This window comes from Mesoplodon densirostris, chromosome 18 (genome assembly GCF_025265405.1).
Source record: "Mesoplodon densirostris isolate mMesDen1 chromosome 18, mMesDen1 primary haplotype, whole genome shotgun sequence".
In the NCBI taxonomy this organism is placed as follows: domain Eukaryota; kingdom Metazoa; phylum Chordata; class Mammalia; order Artiodactyla; family Ziphiidae; genus Mesoplodon; species Mesoplodon densirostris.
In genome coordinates this window covers 14,857,153-14,876,291 of record NC_082678.1, presented here as the reverse complement: position 1 = coordinate 14,876,291, position 19,139 = coordinate 14,857,153, and the positions used below count along the sequence as shown (strand labels likewise).

The 19,139-nt window shown below is 46.3% G+C and overlaps 1 protein-coding gene across 2 annotated transcripts in view; it reads left to right on the top strand.

The window, feature by feature from the left end:
• The window catches only part of RPTOR (regulatory associated protein of MTOR complex 1), a 342,733-nt gene that overhangs the window by 219,842 nt on the left and 103,752 nt on the right, over positions 1 to 19,139 (top strand). The gene's annotated exons all lie outside the window — the stretch shown is intronic.

Below are 19,139 nucleotides of genomic sequence, written 5' to 3'. Positions count from 1 at the left end.
TCAGGATGTGCTGCGGTTGCTCGGCCTCTCCTTGTCCTCCCAGGTCACAGGGCTGGCTTGTCTGCTCTTGTCGTGAGCCTCTTCGGGTCAGTACACCATTTCACAGCTCTAAACTTGACCTGCATTTTTTGTTTATTTGTTTGCGTGTTCATTTCATTCATCCTGATTCACCTAGGTAGTTCCTAACGCTTCTGCTCCGAACCCCATTTCTTCTAGAATTAACATGCAAATTGTTTCCAAAGTCTTGATATACAAAATCTTGTGCTAAAACAGTTAAAGCCTGATTTTAATTACATTAGGTAGGAAAAGCAAATCTTCTAGTTTTCTCTCCTGGAAAACAACTTGCCTGTGTGTCAGGGGAAATACACAAAAATATTATGCCTGAACACCCACTGTAAGGGCACAGTGGACTCAATCATGTGCATTCTCACAGGCAAATACAGAAAATGTGGTGGCTACCCTTGAACTGACAGGGAATGGCCTGTGCACCACCGGGGAGTGGCCTGTCGGACATGTTGTTAAAGACCGACACCCATGGTGGGCTGCCGAGCACATGTTTGAAACCGTGCATAACTGTGTGTGTGTGTGTGTGTGTGTGTGTGTGTGTGTGTGTGTGTGTACATATCAACAAGGCATGAAATGAAATAGTTACACTTCACTCTGGGTAGGAAAGTGGAATTTGGAGCAAGAAGCAGGGAGGAGCAGTGTTAGGGACTGATTTTTTTCCATCTTGTTTAATTTTTTTTATAAGAATATAGACATGTAAAACATAGGTACAAATAAATTTAAAAGAAAGAATCAACGAAATATAATTAGGATACCTGCAAACGGTTCATCGAGTATAATTTCTTCCATTAAATTTTGGATAAATGTTTAAGGAAATCATGTGACTGGTCACTGCATCTGTTTGCTTCAAAATGCTTTTGTCCACAAGCAAAATGGGATATTGTGACAAGAAAGAATTAGTGTAACATTGATCAGTGCCAGCAGGACAAATGGGAAGACCTGGTGGTCCCCTCTGCTCAGAGTGGGTCTTGGTTACCACTACCCAGCCCACAGCTGATTCTTGGTTTAAACCACTGCCTGGCCCACAGCTGATTCTTGATTTAAACCACTGCCTGGCCCACAGCTGATTCTTGGTTACCACTGACCCACAGTTGAGGAGACTTCGAAGCCATTGCTGGAAAGGCGGTGCTGGCTGAGGCAGGGCCGGAGGATGCGCTGATAGATTGGCACTGCAGGCTGGGTGGGGAGCAGCAGGAACTTGAGGTCGGGATTGGAACCAGCAGCAGAGCTGTGTTCGGGGAGCTGGCGGTGCTAGCTCGGTCAGAGCAGGGACCGTAGACTTCAGTGTGTCACATTCGCAAGGGTCAGGGAGGGTGCAGGCTTTCCGTGTGCCCCAACCCAACCCCTGTATGTAGTGTATGTAGTGTAAGGCACACCGGTGACACTTGCTCCTTTTCGAAACTGTGCTGCTCTGGGCATGTGCAGCTGCTGATTTTCTCCAAATCGGAGTGCTGGTGCAATCTGGTGTCAGGTGGTGGGGAGAATGTGTTGCTGGCCTCGTGTCCCCAGTCCTGTCTGTGCTGGGCAGCCCGGTGCACCAGGGGTCACTGCAGTCGGGAAGCAGAGGGCCAGGGGGCCAGGCGCTGAGTGCTTTTTTAACTGGGCTCCACGATTGCCTTGTCCTGGTCACGCTCGCACAGCTCTCTTCTAGAGACAGAAGGCTCAGCGCCCTGCCACTCAGGGGAGCTGCTCCTCCCTGTTCTAGGCCAGCTTCATCTCCAAGATGGGCTGAAACCAAGAAAACCATTTACAAGTGCTGGACAAACAAGGCAACCATCGAGAGACATCACACGGAGAGAAGTTAGAAAATAAGAAAATGCTAGATCTGCCTGGTTATCCGGCCTGTTTGGTTCGATTCCCTGATGAGATTTCATAGTTTGGAAGCCATCCCGTCAGAGTTCGTTCACCAGCACTGCTGTGCTGTGTCTGTGGGTCTTTACTTCCCTCCATTTCTGAGTGACAGAGCTTCTGTTACCTGTACCACAGATCTCCGTAGACATGTAATTCTCAGATAAACCATATCCATTAAAACTTCGATAAAGTTACATTCTTTCCTAGCGAGGTGACTTCTGGTGACCAGTTCAGACGGTTCTTGCTCTGTGTAAATATTTTGTGAGCAGGGCTGGGTTGTCTCCTTCTCCCACTGGGTGGGGCAGCTTGAAGCATGAACCCAGCCCAGACCCTGTCTCACATACTGGGTGGTGTCCCCTCCTGGTCACTCAGCATGGTTGTGACCGTCCCTGACTGTGCTGTGCTCGTATGGTGCAGGTGGGCCCAGACAAACAGTGTCACATGTTCCGAGTTCTCCAGACTAAAAAGAGCTATTAAAAATCACATAACTTAAAGATATATTTTTTTAGGTTATTTAGTTAAACCCCCTGATATTACTGAAGAGGAACCTGGCTTTGGTTTGGTTCAGCTTCCTCAGTGACATTTCCCACCTGGCGGTGTCAGGCCCGCCTGGCGGCCAGGTCTCTGGACGTCTCTCTGTGGTCTTTCCCATACACAGACCCTCCCTTTTCCAGACTTTGGTGTCTAGATAGCCAGCTCCTGTCCTGTCACTTTCTCAGACTTACACTGTGCACAGCGACTTGACACCCTAAGCCTGATCCACAAAAGAAAAGAATTGGCAAATTGGACTTCATCAAAATTTAAACTGTTTACTCTGTAAGACACTGCTAAGAGAGAGAAAAGATAAGCTACAAACTTGGGGAAAATATTTGCAAATCACATAGCTGACAAAGGACTTGTATCCAGAATATATGAAGATATCTCAAAACTCAAAAATAAGGAAAAAACAAAAAAAAACAAAATTTTAAAATGGGCAAGAGACACTTTACCAAAGAGGATTTAAGGTTGGCCAATAAGCACATGAGAAGATGTTCAAAATCATTAACTGTTAGGGAAATGTAAATTAAAACCACAGCAAGACACCACTGCACACCTATTAGAATGACTGAAACAAAAAAAGGCTGGCGGTACCGAGTGCGGTGAGAACTGGGATGACAGGACTCCCACACGTTGCTGTGCAAAGACAGAGCGGTGCAGCCACTCTGGAGAAGTGCGTGGCTTCTTGTCACTTTAAACATACCTTACTAGGCTTCCCTGGTGGCGCAGTGGTTGAGAGTCCGCCTGCCGATGCAGGGGACACGGGTTTGTGCCCCGGTCCTGTAAGATCCCACGTGCCGCGGAGCAGCTGGGCCCGTGAGCCATGGCCACTGAGCCTGCGCGTCCGGAGCCTGTGCTCCGCAACGGGAGAGGCCACAACAGTGAGAGGCCCGCGTACCGCAAAAAAAAAACAAAAAACAAACATACCTTACCATATGTCCCCGCAGTCCCAGTCCCGGGGGTTTACCCTAGAGGAATGAAGACTTAGGTTCATACAAAGTCCTGTACAAGCATGTTTATAGTAGCTTTGTTCATCACCATCCAAACCTAGAAACAACCAGAATGTCCTGGGGGTGAATGGATAAACAGACTGTGGTGTATCCGTACAGAGGAGCACCACCTCCAGGAGGAAGGGAGGCCCTCGGGTCCACAGCCACGAGGGGTCCCAGAGGTCCTTCATGGAGTGAAAGGTGACACAGATCTGGTTCTACTCATGTGGCGTTCGGGAAGAGACAGAACTGCAGGGTCAGAGAACAGGACTATAGAGAGAGGCTGTGAAGGTGATGGAATGTTCACTATCCTGAGTGTGGTGCTGGTTCCACAAACCTACACATGCTAAAATCATAGCGCCGCATACCCCAAACCAATGTACTATAAGACAACTTCAAAAATAGGATTAATATAGAATGTGGGGGAAATAAGACACCCTGTAAGAGATACAGGTCAGAATGACTAAAGGAAGTCATAGCAGAAACACCTGAACCAGGGAAGCGGGGTCCAGAGGAAATGGAGAACAGAATTTGAGAGGGGCGTGGTCTTTCTACCATGAAATGTGCTCCATTGTTTATTGGGGAGAAACCTTTACTCTTACTACTTAAACTGGCTAATGAGGATTGAAATATAGAAGCAAACACCCTTATATAATAAGATTTTAGTATTTTTCATCAAGCACAATTTTCCTAAATCAGGACTTCAGAGTTTGCAGCCACCAGTGTTCCTGGAAACACCCAGTGTTGACCCCTCCCCTTCCCCAGGGCTAAGTGACTTTCTCAGCTGGTGAGTCTACACTTTGGCCTGTGAAGGTTGGTTCACAGGGTCCTCTTTTCTCTGTCTCCCCATCTCCTGTGCCAGGTGATACTACAACATTGGTGAAATGCTAAAAGACTGGGAGTCTGTGTGTTTTAACTTAAAAGGAAAAACATCGTTAATAGCATCCTGAGTGGGAATGGAGGCAAGGAAGGGGATGTGGTGGAAAGACTGCAGATGGACAGATGTGGCTGGAGTCCTGGCCTCACCCTCAGGAGTCACACTCGCTGGGCACACCCCTGTCACCCCCACATCTGTCCCTGTCATACAGGTCGGACTGAGGAGCATGTGGTACTGTCGGCTCTGTGGGTGTCAACCCACAAATACTTCTGTTCTTTTACCACTTTCCGCCGAGCTGCAGTGGGGATAATGGTTAATACTACTTTGCATTTCTGAAGCCATTTGGATTTCTGATAAAGACTGAAGGGGGAAAGTGTCTTTCATACACTGGCCCTGTCCACCATCGGGTGAATGCTGCCACACAACTTTTGGAAAATTGTGTACCCAAAGTCCACCTAGCTATGCAATTTAAAAAGAGATCATTCCCATTCCAGAGGGGTTTGCATTTTAGAAAAGCGTGTTGTCCAGATTAATTGGGACAAGCTACAAGTATCCAGAATGAACCACACTTTTCCCCCCAGATGGAGCTTCATTTGGGTGGGTTTGTGATAGTGGTGACAAAAAGAGAGTAAGAAGAAGACATTTTAGAAACCTCAAGTTTTTATTGTAATAACTTTTCAAGGTACATTGATTTGGGTCTGAGTCATCGTTCTGTGAATACAACTTAGCAAAAGTATAGTTCAGTTGAGATGCACACACATCATCGTTTTCAGTTGGAGGTGCCACGTGGCTTGCTCCCCTCGTAGCCTGGCCAAGGTTAGAGTGAATGTGTGGGGTTGAATTATGTTTATTTTTTATGCCAGGACAAACTCCAAACTTTAGTTATATGGCGCTAGTAGAAGTCCAGATGTGCAGCTCCTTAAGATACCCAGCCACTAGAACCGTGAGATCTATTTCTGAGTAGATACAAGTTCTTAATTTCTGTAGCTTACTTGAGAGATTTTTCCATTTAAAATGCTATTCTGTTTTTTTAATTTTTAGATTTTTTTCCCCAACTGTGCTTACAGTCTGTAAGAAGAAAAAATTTCAAGAAGCAGATGTGATTTTGCAGTTACAAGGCTAGAGAGAAATGTAGCACATCTGTGTTCAGTAGAGTCTTCCAGGCTGCTGAGGTTTCTGTATTCAGAGAACATTCCTGGGGACAATGTCTCATTATTTTTCACCTATTTTATCATCATTTTCTGGAGATTTCTGGTCAACATATGCAGCTCTTGGATGCAGCAAGCTCTTGGCATCCGCCTCTCTGGGGCTGTGTTTGGTCTCCACTCGCTGCGCTGGGGCTGCTTGGGGTTCCGTCAGGGTCATAACTCATCGTGATGTTTACCTGCACCTTGGTGAAGCAGGTCCACTCGGGAGCTGTCGTGTGAGGTGATTCCTTACTTGTGAATCCTTGCCATGCTGAGTGCCTGAACTGTTGCTCTGGGCCAGGCTGTCCAGGCTGATTTACCCTTTTCCTCCGTCTTGTCGGCAGTGCTCTCCTTGGATGGCCATTCTCACCATATCAAGTGCCCTTTGTCCACTGGATGCCCCTCCTCTGCACAAGCCCGCCCGCCTTTGGGACGTGGCTGTGACTCACCAGAAGAGGTGCAGGGAGTGTCTAGCGGAGTGTCATGGATGCTTCTCCCAGGGAGGTTCACCCCACCCTCTTGGCGGCGTGACTGAGCAAGCTGAGCCTTTAGGGGGCAAAGTGAGAACCTCACGTGGGCTTCCAGTGCAGCTCGTTTGTGGGTCCCGGTTAATTGGCAGGATAACTTGTGCTTAGTTACAATTATAGGACCAAACAGAAATTGGCTTTTTTGCTCAATCCCTTGGTCCCGTTTCATTTATTCTTTAGCAGTTCTTTATTCCTAACAAAATCCTAAGTACTGTCGATTGATGGGGGAGAGGAAGAAATCCTATCAGCAAGGAAGCACCTAAGAAAGTATTCCTGCATGGAAAGTATCTGTGTGTGGATGGCATGGGCTGTGTGGATGGTGTGGATAAACCCATGTCAGGGAGCTCCTGGAGACATATCAACAGAGCGATGATGGGGCTTCCACTGACATGTTGCTGGTTTCACGAGCGTTTTAAGGCATTTTGCATCCAGTATGACTCTGGTTTCAGCTCACCACACGGAAAATCTTAAACTTGAGAACCTCTCCATCACCCCTAAGTGTGAAGGTGTCCCTGGTCACCATACCACCTGACTGGAGTGACAAGTCACAATACAGATATGAAACAAAACAGGAAGGGCACTGGCCTGTGTTGGGTTTTGTTTCCTTCAAGTTTAATGACCTGCAGAAAATAAGAATAATGTCCATCCAGTCCTCTGCCCACCCCTTCCCTTCCCGGGCGCCTGCTCTGCGTGTGTGAAGGATGGTCCTGGCACAGCCTGGCTAGTGGCCATGCCAAGGCCTGGCGTGTGTGGACCGGGATGGCAGGCACATGGCCCGAGCTGCCACTCCTTCCCCTGCGTATGGCTCTGTGTGTGCCCAGGTTTCCAGGGCCACAGTTTGTTAGGACCGGCGCCGGCTCTTAATGTCAGCGTGAGCTGGTGAGGGAATCCTGCCCTGCACGCTGCATGGCAGACGACCCCATCCAAGGAGCCCCCGAGAGCCTCGGGGTCGGGAGCGTCAGGAATGGGGACTTGAGGGTGGCGCCAGGCTTCACCTGCGTGACCTGCCTTTCCAGCCATCTTCCAGCACCTTCCCTTACTGCCAGTAGACAGTCAGAAATGCAGCCCGATCCTGTTGTCGCCCTCCTCTTTGCCATCACTGGAGAAATTGATTGAAAAGTTTCACACTTCAGAATCGCTGCATGGTAATTCTTTGATAAATGTGGTTTGTTTCAAACAGCTGCCTCTGTGCAGCAGCTCAGCATAAGGTTCCCCAGGATATCAAGGATTAACCCCTTCCCAGTCTTGGCCACCTTTGTCAGATGTGCAAGATGTGTTGTTTAGAGTCTCAGCACAAGACCAAAGAGAATACATGGGCGGTGTGTGTGTTGTAATTATTTAGCAATCTTTAAAGCTAGGCAAGGAATTTGTTTTCTAATTAAGCTGATGTGTCTAGAAGTAAATTATAGTGAACCTTCTCTGAGAAATCTCCCGATTTCTAATTATCTAAGCGAACCCAGCAGCCTGATAAATAGGCATGTTGCCACTGCAGTACATATTTATATTCTGACAATATTCAGAATCCTTTGAGAGACTGGCAATAAGATCCATGCTTGGAAATTAAGGGACATTTTTCAGCCCTGAAACAAAGTAATGAAACACTTAAACCGTGCTAGAAATATTAGGGTACTCAGAAAGCTCCTGGGAATCAGAAAGACGTGGAAGCTATTCCATGAGGCTGTTAGTTAGTATTCTGATCACTGGAGGGGCAGAGCGCACCAAAAAATTATTCATAATTAACATCTATTGTGTAAACAGCATATTTTAAATAGCTAACAATCCACTGTCTTGAATAAAATGAGTTGCTGTGTCCTGCTTCCTCAGAACCTTGAATAGCAGTTTAGCCCCTGTTTAGTCCAGGAGCAGTGGCTAAAACTGAGCCTGGATTTGGAGCTTGATTTTCGGTTGAAACCTTGAACGTTTTAACTTAGCTGCAGTTTCCATCTTAAGAATCCTGGTCTCAGGCTTCCCTGGTGGCACAGTGGTTAAGAATCCACCTGCCGGGCTTCCCTGGTGGCGCAGTGGTTGAGAGTCCGCCTGCCAATGCAGGGGACACAGGTTCGTGCCCCGGTCCGGGAAGATCACACATGCTGCGGAGCAGCTGGGCCCGTGAGCTATGGCCGCTGAGCCTGCGCGTCTGGAGCCTGTGCTCCACAACGGGAGAGGCCACAACAGTGAGAGGCCCTCGTACCACATAAAAAAAAAAAAAAAAAAAGAATCCGCCTGCCAATGCAGGGGACACAGGTTCAAGCCCTGGTCCGGGAAGATCCCACGTGCCATGGAGCAACTAAGCCCGTGCGCCACAGCTACTGAGCCTGCACTCTAGAGCCCGCGAGCCACAACTACTGAGCCCACGTGCCATAACTACTGAAGCCTGCGCGCCTAGAGCCCATGCTCCACAACAAGAGAAGCCACCGCAATGAGAAGCCCGCACACCACAACGAAGAGTAGCCCCCACTCGCCGCAACTAGAGAAAGCCTATGTGCAGCAACAAAGACCCAACACAGCCAAAAATAAAAATAAATAAAGTAAATTAATTTAAAAAAAAAGAATCCTGGTCTCATCTGAGTCCTGTGGATACAGTGAGGAAGAGGTAAAAACATACATGAATTGTGGCTTGAGAATACAGGGTAACCCATGATTCTTTAGTTAAGAATTAGGAAGAATAATAGGTGACATTTATTGGGCACCTGCTATGTGCCAGGTACTGTGTTAAGTGCATTACATATATGAACTCTCTAGTCCTCTCTAGAGCCTTTCGAAGGGAGGTGCTATTATTGTCCACATTCCAAAGATGGGGAAACCGAGGCACCGGCAGGCAAGTAGCCAGCCCAGTGTCTGACTGCCCAGGCCTTGCCTAGTGGCCTGTCCCAGCATCTTGGCAGGAAGGGAAGCGGCGTCCCATGGGGCCGGTGTGGGCAGAGAGGTCCAGGGCTGGTGGCAGCCCGTGCCTGCTGCTCGGTAGCTGTGATTAGAACTTACTCTGCTGTCAAGCTGTAATTGTACACATGTATTATGTTTCAAAGGAAAACTGTCAAAAGATACCAGTCTTGATTCAAAAAGTACCTTTCTTTCCAACATAAATATATTGTATTGGCTGGTTGAAGGTGAAAATCAGTAATTCATTAACGCCTGCCAGTCGCTGAGAAGATGAGTAATGATTCACTGGAAGCTAATTTGGAAATGAAGTGGGGAAAACAAAACCCCAAGAGATGGTGCAGTGGAGAGAATGTGAGTAATTGGCAGAAATGTGGGAACACTGAGGTGGAACAGAGTCACAGATCCTCCCCAGCCCCACAAGCAGGCATCAATCAGCCTGGTCTTGGAGCGCCACCACCAGGGAGAGTGGCTGGGCGGGACCGGGCTTTTCTGTGCTCTGATTGGAAGGGGAAGGAAGGCGGGTCCCCACACCCCTTACGGTCTCTGGCCTGTGCTGATCAGCCAGCGTGAAGGAGGCTTGTCTGGGAGGAAGCCATGGATGAGCTGCCCGGGGAGCATGAGAGGTTCCCGAGGCCTCCGTGGGGCACCTGCTCACACTGCAGAGAGAGTCCCATTTTCTTCTCAGTGGGACCAGATCCTGGCCTTTTGTCATCCAAGCAAAGGCTGCACAGGGCCGCTCAGGGCGTTTAAACATCTACGGCACTCATTTCATCTCCTGGCACCTGGTGCCCTTGGCGCCCTCCTGGTGTCCTGAAGAAAATGTGTCTGTGGGTCTCTAATGGATGCTGAATCCGTGAGATCTGGGGATGCAGATGGCAGTGCAGGCGGCTTTTCTTTTTTTCTTAATTTTATTTATTTATTTATTTTTGGCTGTGTTGGGTCTTCATTTCTGTGCGTGGGCTTTCTCTAGTTGCGGCGAGCGGGGGCCACTCTTCATCGCGGTGCGCGGGCCTCTCACTGTCCTCTCACTGTCGCGGCCTCTCTTGTTGTGGAGCACAAGCTCCAGACGTGCAGGCTCAGTAGTTGTGGCTCACAGGCCTAGTTGCTCCGCGGCATGTGGGATCTTCCCAGACCAGGGCTCGAACCCGTGTCCCCTGCATTGGCAGGCGGATTCTCAGCCACTGCGCCACCAGGGAAGCCCTAGGCGGCTTTTCTTAATCGAAGGCAGGCGTCAGGTGGTGAGAGCGGAAGGCCACTGGGGGCTCAGTGCGTGCCTAACAGTCACTCTCAGATGGGCCTTCCTTGTGGTGACATTATCTCCTGAGTCTTGCTGGTGCCTCCGGGGACGCTTATTGCAGCAGGCCCGTGACGGAGAAGATAAGGCTGAGTCAGTGCCTCATCCCATTTCTGTCCCTATTGAAGCTGGCACTGCTTCTCTCCTTTCTTAGTCTACTTGTTAACCTGTCTCTGAGAGCTTGTTCAAGTCCAGCTCTGCAACACGACCCTCTCCCTTACAGCCCAGCAGTGGGCGCTGCTTCATTAGGTTGGGGTGGGGGGCAGTTACACTAAGCTGTGGTCCCTAGACCTGTCCCTCAGTACAGGACTCAGAGCCCCACTGTCACCCGTGTTGGCACAGGCCTTGGTGCGCTCGAGCTGTCGGAGGTGCATTGGCTTCTTGGTCCACACACCAGTCCAGGGAGTGACTATTGGTACCATCTCCATCTCAGACCCTGGAAACCAAGATGAGAGGAGGTTGAGTGTCTTGCTCAGTCACTTGTAAGTGGCAAAGCCAGCTCCTGCCTGCTCCATCCGCCAAACCACCTGGTCATTGTGCCGGGTTTTCTTTCCAGAGAACACTCGCCCACGCTGATCTGAGCACGTCTTCTGAACTAGAAGCCAATGAGTCACACGTGAGTTGCCTACTTTTGAGAGGGGCATCTGAGATTCTAAGCTTAGATGCGCCTAGGAACCAGGCATCTCTTTCTTGGACTGTTCATCATTCATTCAGCAAAGAGTTGGTGTGTGCCCTTGGATTCTTATCAGGAGAAGGAAACATGAAAACATAAATTAAAAAATATGAAATTACAAAGTGTGCTAGATGGAGCCATAACATAGTTACTGGTGCTTCTCTGATTGAGCAGCCAGGAAGGCCTGTCTCCTGGAGGGCGATCCACCTGGCCAGAAGAAGCCAGCCACGCGAGGTGGGGGACAGCATCCCAACCGGGAGCCTCGCAGTCTGAGTTGGGCACAAGTTTGGTGTGCTCCAAGTTTGGTGTGCTCCAAGTGTAGTGTGCTCCAAGTGCTACCCCGGAAGGGCATTCGTAGGTCCGGTATTTAGAATTAATGCACTTAGAGGGTTCACAGTGGCCTCAAGTCTGACTCAAATCACTACATCACACAGGGAAGCTGAGCACTTAGTAGCTTGGTTAGCACCTAAATAGGGGATGGAGCCAGATTGTTTCCAACTATAGTTGCTGGGTTGCTGTATGGGTATGCAGTGACATTTACGCTTCCATGCCAGCCACCGGCAAGTGTTGGAGTACTGGTGGTGTGTACCACACCAGTTGCTAGGGGGTGATGATGGGAGAAGACTAACAGTGTACGAGATGGTGTGTCCTCAAGAGCTTAAAAACTGATCAGGGGGCTCAGGTTCATATCTGTAGAACCATTAACAAGGAAGGCCTGAGCTCACTAGGCTGCAAGCCTCTTGGAGCTGAGATTGGACTGGACGCTCAGTAAGAGGTTGGCCTCCTCTCCTGTGTGGACAGCGTGTAGTGGGCAGTCAATGAATGCCTGTGAGTGGATAGTGGTCCAGAGAGGAGAGAGCCCTCGGCAAGCTGGGGATTCTGGGGCCAACTCCATGGAGGAGGACCCATGGGCTGGGCTTCACAGAGGAGGCAGTATTTGGATCAGTGGCAAGGAACACCGGCCATGCTTTGCTCTGTAAGTCTGTTAGCTGCAGCTTTCCACCAAAGGGAGTGGTAGTACAAAGCCTACTGATGCGCTCTGTTTGCAAGATAGAGAATGGGTACAACTGGAAAGCTACAGGAAGGGTTGTCCCTCATCTTGCCTGAAGAAGGTGGTCAGCTGGTCCTTTTGCGAGATCTGTAAGATTACTTCCATGAATGATGGCCCAGGTCAACTTGATGTGCCGTGTATCACGTCTTAGAGCTGTAAAGCTTTGCTTTTTACCACGGGGATCGCAGCCAGAATGCTCCCCCTTCTATTCCAGGTATAGCAGGAGTCAGTTTAGATGGGACAGCACCAACAGCTCGCCTCACCATTGCACGATCTTCACGATGGCACCATTCTTCTGCTACAACAAGGATGCGTTTAATAATTAACCATAGAAAGTAGAGCAAAATGATGCAAAAAGTTTTCAGAAATTCAGATCAACAGTAACGATGCTGTTATTAGAAGTAATGAGGGCTAAACTAAGAATTTGCTCATATTAAGAAAACTTTGAGGTGAACCCAATAATAGAATATAAAAAGGTCTTGACAGGCTGAGTAGCTAAATGCAGATGATCAGAATTATGTATATAGATCTCACAGTGGTCCCCAGAAATCACATGTATAAGTATGGGATTTGGAAAATTTGATAGAACACTAGCCCCTGTGGGAAAAGTCAGTATTTTAGTAAACTGAACTTAATTTAGGTCAACTCTTCGAAATGACTGCTCCAAAAATAGGAAAATCTAGAGAAGGGAGGTGATAGACCCTGAGGGGATGGGGTGGGACATGGAGTGGGTGGACATGTGAGAAGCACTTTAAGGAACTGGGATGTTTAGCCTGGAGCAGAGAAGACTCTGGAATGACAGGTAACTGTTTTAGATAATGGAAAACTCATGAGATTCAGGTGAAATACATGTATCTGTCTGGTACCAAGAAGTGCTAGCGTCAGAGCTGCTGGGCGGGAGCTTCAGCGAAAGTGGTCTTGGTATCCCGAAGAACTGCCCGGTGGTCAGAACCCCCGAGACGAGCTGGGTATCAGGGAGCGCACACCAGGCAGAGTGAGGGCTGTGAGGGGCGAGGTGAACCAGGAGGGTGGTTGCACTGGAGATGATGTGTAAGGCCCTTCCGACCCAGGCAGCATGAGTTTTGGGGATGCCAGGAAAAGCAAGAAACAGATGACTTCCAAGTGGAAAAAAACTACTGGTTTATTAAGGGAAAGAAAGGAAAAATGGGAAGAGAGAAAATTTTACGTCTACTAAAAAGTAGAATTTGGGGAATTCCCTGGCGGTCCAGTGGTTAGGACTCCGTGCTTTTACTGCTGAGGGCCCAGGTTCAATCCCTGGTCCAGGAACTAATATCCCGCAAGCTGTACGGCACAGCCAGAAAAAAGAAAAAAAAAAAAGTAGAATTTTAGTGTGGCAAAATTAAGTAGCTCGACAACAAACGATTCTCTCCCGCCTGGCTCATTGTTGGGTCAATGCAGAAAACATGACATTTTGAAAATAAAGTGGGTTTTGTAGTATCAATTATATCTCCAATTAGGGCATTTGAGGGGGTTGTCTTTTTTTTTTTTTTTTTTTTGCCCTACGCGGGCCTCTCACTGTTGTGGCCTCTCCCGTTGCGGAGCACAGGCTCCGGACACGCAGGCTCAGCGGCCATGGCTCACGGGCCCAGCCGGTCCACGGCATGCGGGATCCTCCCAGACCGGGGCACGAACCTGTGTCCCCTGCATCGGCAGGCGGACTCTCAACCACTGTGCCACCAGGGAAGCCCTGTTATATTTTATCCAACAGCTTTATTGGGGTGTAATTTACACACCACTTTAAGTGTACAACTCAATGGTTTTTAGTAAATCCCCTGATTTATGCAACTATCACCATAATCCAGTTTTAATACATTCCCATCACTCTAATAAGATCCCTTTTGCCCATTTATAGTTAATCCCATTGCTACCCCAGCTCCAGACAACCACTAATCTACTTTCTTTTCTGTATATTTGTCTTTTCTGGACATTTCATGTAAGTGGAATCAAACAATTGGGTCTCTTTTGGTCTGGCTTTTTTTTTTTTTTTTTTTTTAACTTAGCATAATGTTTTCAGGGTTTATTGATATTATAGCATGTACCAGTATTTTATTCCTTTTTATTGTTGAATGGTATTCCATTTCTTTATCCATATCATTGATCATCAGTCATTGGCTCTTAGGAGGAATGTTGCTATGAATACTCATGTACAAGCCTTTAGGTGGACATTTATTTTCATTTCTCCTGGGTGGATTCCTAGGAGTGGAATTGCTGGGTCATATGGTCAAATTTATGTTTAACTTCTAAGAAATTGCCAAATTATTTTCCGAAGTGGCTGTAGCATTTCACATTCCCATCAGCAGTGCCTGAGAGGTGGGTTTTTCCACATCCTCTCCACGTTTGTCATCGCCTGCTCCTTTGCTTATAGCCATTCTTGTGAGTGTGGGGTTTTAATTTGAATGCACTAAGGCGCGCCATGTGGAGCACCTTTCCTGTGCTCATTTGCCGTCTATCTATCTTCTATGGCAAAGTGCCCGTTAACATCTTTACCCACACTTTCTCTGGGTTGTCTTCTGATTATTGAATTGTAAGAGGTCTTTATATATTTTGGATGTGAGTTCTTCTCAGATATATAATTTGGGATTATTTTCCCAAAGGCTACTTTACAAAAGTGAAAATGTGCTACATGTAACTTAGGTTGCTCATAAAATTATCATGTTTGTTATATTAAACTTAGGGGTTGAGTTTATTTGGGCACTTCCAAAATTTCTGATTTAATTTGTTTTAGAACTTGTGGGGGGTTTGTAGCAAATAAATAGAAGCAGCTATAATTTCTGAGCCCTTACGATGTACCATGTTTTATGCGAACTTGTTAGCTGTTAACTTATTCCACTTTTCTAGTTCCTGTAGGGCTGGGTGGTACAGATGATGTGACTGAGTCGCAGAGAGGTTAGGTAACGTGCCCAGAGTCACACAGTGAGAAGTGGCAGAGCCTGGAGGGTTCACACGCAGGCCTCTCTGATTCCACCCCCTTATCTCCGTGCTGCGTGTAAACTGAAGGATCCCTTAACATCCTGCAAGTTCGTGTGTGGATGTTGAGAGGGAGGAAGGGTTCATTTTGGTTGGGGACATATCAGGAAAGGTCTTACAAGGGAGGTGGCATGAGTTTCCTGAGTCTAGGTGTCTGGTCTCCGGGGTACCAGGTACCTGGAAGGAAGAGGAGCGCTCATGTCTGTTTAATGCAGCCCTGCCAGGAAAACCTCAGAGGAAAATTATCCTGGAAGATCAAGAACAGCAAACACAACCTGATTGTATTTGGAAACTGTTGTTTCTGTGGTGTTTTAACAAATTGACAGGAAGAGACAGAATTTCCAGCAAGGCTGCCGGCAGTCCTACTCAGCACGAGGTGTGGAGTAACCCTGGCATTCCATGGACTAGAAAGGTTAGGATCAATCTCTATGAAACACTTGGCGGCATTACATCCAAGTCTGCTGCTGAGCAGGCGAGCTCCACCCTCCACCAGCCCCACCCTCGCCCTCCCCTCCTCCCACCTTCTTTACAGAGAAGCTCCCTGTGAGGGTACATTCAAGGGGGGATGCCTGGAGAGCACAGCCTGAAGGTAGGGGAGCATCTCAGGAGGGAAGTGCTCCTTGCCCGTCTGGACCAAGACAGGTGCTCCCTGGAGCTTGTCTGGATTTCACCTCTTCCCCTCATTTTAGAAACTGCCTTTTCCGAATGTTACAGGCTTTTTAGCAGCTTTTCAGAGAACTCTGCTTGGAGGAGACTTCTGCTTGGCTCCTGGGCCTGTAGCTCTCAGTAAAGGGTCTGTCTGAAGATCAGCCTTGACACCAAGAAGGCCAAAGAAAATCAGGTTTTTTCAGGGAATGCTTAAAAAATAATCTTAGGTTCAGATTTATTTCTATACTATTTAATAGAAAAGAACCTGTTTTCATTGTGTCGTAAACATGTTGAATAAGCACATGGGAAACTGCTCCTTCCCTCTCTTTGACCCTGTGTCTCTCTGGTTTTTGTTCACAGTCTCCAGAGGGACCCGTGCCAGTACTGGTGCTGTTGTTGGCTGGCTCCGGGAATGGGCAATAGTTTATCATTCTGTAATAAATTCAGTAAAAGGGAGATTATCTCCAGTGTTGTTTTAACTCCTGCTCACTACTGAGCCTTGGAAATCATCATTCCTTTCCCCCCAGGATTTTAAGATACATTTTTTTACATTTGCTTCACAAGTAAAGATTGGCAGGCTTCTGTTCTGTGGGAGCTGTTAAAGGCAGAAGGAAAGGGATGTGAAGAACAGCAGTGCTGCACACATAAACTATTCGATTTAAAGGCTCAGTACAGATTTTTAAAAAATCATTAGGAAACAAGCTGCCTGTGTGGCTTTTGAAAAATATCAGTCAGCTTATTCAGAGGTAGAATTATGTAATTTTTTAATCTCTCACATCTCTCAGGTGCTTTGTTCACCATCAAACTATTTTGATAGCCTATATCTTCCAGGAGAAATTAACAAGAGCTTCATTTAAGTCAACATTTTTTTAAACTGCAGGTCATAGTTTATTAGTAACTGTAAAATCAGTTTGGTGGGTCACAGCCTTGCATTAAAAAAAAAAAGAGAAAAGGTTAGAAAATATCCTTGTTTTTCTAGCAACATGAATGCTCTCTGGCCCTATTGTTTGAATGTGTATATTTACATATGATTGTACATATGTGTATATCAGGTCACCATGCAAAATGCATCTCTTACTAGGAGTTGTGATCAAAAACGTCTGAAAGCCTCTTACGTTCCCTGAGGACCTGGACATACTGGCTCCCTAATGGTCCAACCTCGAGTTGTCAGTGCTCTTAATATGTAGCTCGTCGTTTCCTATTGGTAGTCCCTGTTGACGCAAATAATCAATAAACAATCTATAATAAGGGATAGAAGAGAGTTTTTTTTGAGCCAAACTGAGGACTGTAGTCCAGGACAGCCTCTCAGTAGCTCTGAGGAGCTGCTCTGGAGAAGCATGGTTTTCAGCACAGTTTTATATCCTGTCAGAACAAAGAATATACACCAAACATGACAGAGGTACATCCCTTCAAGGTTTCAAAAGAGACAGATTAGCAGCTACACTGCAAGTTAGCATGACCTTGGCATCTGAGAAGGGAACTTACCTTTGAAGGAGAACTAGCATGGGTGTCATAGGAAGAGAGGCATTTATCCCTGTTTTCAAGTGGACATTCTTCTGGATACTCTGCATTTTTTTTTTTTTTTTTTTTTTTTTGGTTGTGCCACATAGCTTACAGAATCTTAGTTCCCCGAGCAGGGCTTGAACCCGGGGCCCCAGCAATGAAAGTGCTGAGTCCTAACCACTGGACCCCTAGGGAATTCCCTGGATATTGCATTCTTTTCTTTAGTGGTTAAAGCAGTTGTACAATGTATGATAAACAGGCCATAAGACAGGCTGTTCTAGTTAACATAAACTTCAGGCCAAATCATGTATAAGCCAGAATGACTTACCCATACCTCAGTATGTGAAAATTTCTTCCATCATCCTGAATGCCTGTTGTGCCCTCAGCCTAATGCCATGTTATGGTTTCCTATAACCTGCCACATTTTTAATTAAATGATTGCTGATACATATACCTCAACTTCCTCTTCTCTTCTTGTTCAAGAAGTAATTCTGACAATTTGTCATTTTACTTTAAATTAAAAGCCCATTCCCATTTTGACCACATGCTTTGTCCTTCAGAACTGCAAAAGGACACATTAGCCATGACTGATTTCCCCTTCCTGGTAGAATGAATTGAACCTTTTGTCACCAAGAAATGTCACTCTTCATCTCTGGTAATGCCTTTGCCATAGAGTCCACTTTGTAGGATAGTAGCGTACCCATACAGCTATCATTTGGTTAGTGTTTGTAGAGTGTGTCTTTTCATATGTTTATACGTAATGTGTGTGTACATAATTTTATGTATGATATATAAATAATTTTATATATATTTAAGCAGGTATCTTTATATATATATTTCTATAGCTTTATATATTTAAGGTGTATCTGTTTTTAGCAGGATATAGTTGACTTTTGTTCTGTTTTTAAATCCAGACTAAAAATTTTTGGTTTTATTTTTTATAAATGTATTTATTTATTGACTTATTTTTGGCTCTGTTGGGTCTTTGTTGATGCATGCAGGCTTCCTCTAGTTGCAGCTAGTGGAGGCTACTCTTCGTTGTGGTGCGCAGGCTTCTCATTGTGGTGGCTTCTCTTGTTGCAGAGCATGGGCTCTATGCGCGCAGGCTTCAGTAGTTGTGGCATTTGGGCTCAGCAGTTGTGCCACACGGGCTCTAGAGCACAGGCTCAGTAGTTGTGGCGCACGGGCTTAGTTGCTCCACGGCATGTGGGATCTTCCCGGACCAGGGCTCGAACCCATGTCCCCTGAATTGTCAGGCAGATTCTTAACCTCTGAGCCACCAGGGACATCCCCAAAATTGGTGACTTTAACTGAAGTATCAAGTCTTTTTATAGTTGATATAATAATTGACATATTTGAGTTTAAATCTGCCACCCGGTTTCTTTTTTGTTTTTTCCCCCATTTCTTTTTTACACCTTCCTTTTTTTCTCCTGCATTGCCATCTTTTGGATTGATTAACAGTTTTACTACCCTTCCTCCCCTTCTTTTGGCTTGTTAACTATGTGTTCTTTTCCTACACTCGAGTGGCTACCCAGAGCCATGGTCTCCTTGTGCTTTCTGTTAAAGGCCAGGTAGTGAACACTTAAGCCTCTGTGAGCCACATAAAGTCTCTGTTGTTTATTCTTCTTTATCTTCTGTTACAGCCCTTTAAAATTATAAGGCTTGTTATTAGCTTTCAGGCCATACAAAAAATAGGCTGCTGGCTGGATTTGGCCCGAGGGCCATAGTTTTGCCAACCCCTGGCTTATTAAAGTCTAATATAAATTAGTACTTTTACCACTTTCCAGGTGATGCAAGAACCTTAGAACAATTAACTTCGTTTACTCACTTCCTGAATTGTATACAATTACTGTCATATATTTTAACTCTCCATATATTATCATCTCCATAAACATTATTAATATTCTATAGAGTTAATACTTACTTTTACCCACATATTTACATCTTCTATTGTCTTTCATTCCTTCCTGCACCTCAGAGCTTCCATCTGAGATCATTTTTCTTTATTTCCTTTAGTGCAGGTTTGCCAGTGAAAAGTTATATTTTTATTGTTTGAAAACACTGTAAT